At 35.2% G+C, this 2,042-nt stretch overlaps 1 long non-coding RNA gene across 1 annotated transcript; it reads left to right on the top strand.

Annotated features, from left to right (window-relative positions):
* LOC113783453 lies at positions 1 to 1,020 on the top strand. The gene is made up of 3 exons (XR_003469908.1): positions 1 to 17; positions 95 to 148; positions 570 to 1,020. It is a non-coding gene; the product is annotated as an uncharacterized LOC113783453 (long non-coding RNA).
* The last annotated feature ends 1,022 nt before the right edge of the window (positions 1,021 to 2,042 follow it).

Here is a 2,042-nt window from a genome sequence, read left to right as displayed (position 1 = left end):
TTCAGCAGATAAGGAAGGTAAGTTGAACTCTTAGTAGTTGTTTGTTGTGTATTGGTTTTTAGAATATTGACCAAATACTTGATAATGTTATCAGGCTAATGGATATAAATCGCTGGTCATGATTGGAGATGGTGCAACTGATCTTGAGGTAAAAAAGTGTTCATCTTGTCTAGTTTGGTGACCACTTCATCTACGGAATACAACCAACCCAAGGAAAAAAAAATCAAGAAGTAAATCCCAACGAGAGCTTTTTCTACTACATGTTAACTTGAGTTTAACAGGGTCCAATATCTAGAATCTAATAACTGACTTTATCTAAAGTCTGCATACAGCAATAGCTGGACATAAAGATTTAGACCTCAAACTTGGTAAATCCATGGAGGAATTGATTCCATACATTGACTTTAATTGCTTCAAAGTAGACTATAGTGGCTATCTAAAAACCTGTTCAAGCTTCATACATTATTAATATCATTCTAAGTTTTGGCCCAAAAATGCATCTAAATTGAATAAATGAAGAGCTTTTACTCTCATGTTGCTCGCAGAATTTATACTCTTTCTACTTGTAGGCTCGCAAACCAGGAGGTGCCGACTTATTTATATGCTATGCTGGGGTTCAGCTTCGAGAAACTGTTGCAGCTAAAGCTGATTGGCTGGTGTTCAATTTTAAGGACTTGATTGATAGCTTGGAGTAGCATGCACCCATTTTTCTTGATTGATACCTTTTTTCTGTTTCCTTTTGGGTGGTGGTTCTCTTTCTTTACCTTTACTATTATTGATTTTTTGGGGGTACTAGAGTTCTATGGGTTATAACTACCATGCTTCCAAAAATCTTCTGCATCAGTATATGTATTCTTTGACAAACATTTTATGTATGTAATTTGTGAAAATGACAGTCCTCAGGCACTTGCCCTCAATAAGCAACTTGAAAGCCTTGTTGATGTCATCAAGTTTGACCTCATGAGTGACAAACAAATCCAGCTGAAGTTCACGGATGTGTGTTCAAAGATTTAAGCAAAATCTGGGAGAGATTCATGTCTTTGATGTTTGTCATTTTGGAACAGGTGAAAAACAACAATGTGGTAAAAGCCTTGCAAATCTACAGTACATTATCCAGGTAACGTTTTGCAAGCATTGGGAATCAAGATTTGGCTTGAGACCACCCTATTGGACTCCTGTGACGGTTTTCCTGCTATGAGCGCTCACCAGGTAATTGAGGATCAGCTGCGAATCTGGCTTCACTCTTAATACAACCGTCTTGCCCATTCCTGATGATAGATTGTACATAGAATCTCATTTAGTAGCAGCTAACAGCAATGAAATAACTGAAAAACTCGAACTAGCTTAGTACTGGTAGTCAAATCACAAATGTTTAAACCATGAAAGCATACTCTTTAATCACAAAAGATAGAGTGGACCTATGTTAGCTGATTAAGAATACTGTTATAGTACTTAAATCATCAAATCATTATATCACCATATTCTCTCCTCCATTAATTCTAATACAAATCTTCCAAGTGTTACTTTGGCTGATAGATCAAGTACTTTGATTGTGGTTTTTGGTGTAACTATTCCTACAACCTCTATTTCTGTATACTCAGTCTTACACTTGTCTAATTTTTCTTTTAATCAACTCTCAGTCAATAAAATTACAAGAGCTCTTAAGTGCTTTGTCTTATCCTTCTCTGAATATTGTATTTATTAGGATCGGAAAATTTTGGTAGAGGATGTGAGTTTGGTAGCCTTTATAGACTTGAAACTTTGAAAATGTCAAAACCTGTTACATGTTTGTTCATCATGACACCTCTTGAAGTTTACTGTCATTTGGGTGATCTATCTCTACCAACTTTGAAGAAATTGTTTTCAAATTTTCAAGATTTATATAGTGAGATACGTCAATTTGTGAAGTATCTCTGTTTGCCTTATTTGCCTAGGTCAATAAATAGGTTGCATACCCTTTTGAATTAGTGAACTCTAATATTTGGGATTATTGTCCAATAGCATCTAAGTCTAGTTTTAAATATTGTGTCACTTTAATTGAT

This window comes from Coffea eugenioides, chromosome 9 (genome assembly GCF_003713205.1).
Source record: "Coffea eugenioides isolate CCC68of chromosome 9, Ceug_1.0, whole genome shotgun sequence".
Taxonomy (NCBI): Eukaryota; Viridiplantae; Streptophyta; class Magnoliopsida; order Gentianales; family Rubiaceae; genus Coffea; species Coffea eugenioides.
The sequence above is the reverse complement of the archived record's forward strand: the minus strand, read 5'-3'. Positions and strand labels throughout refer to the sequence as shown.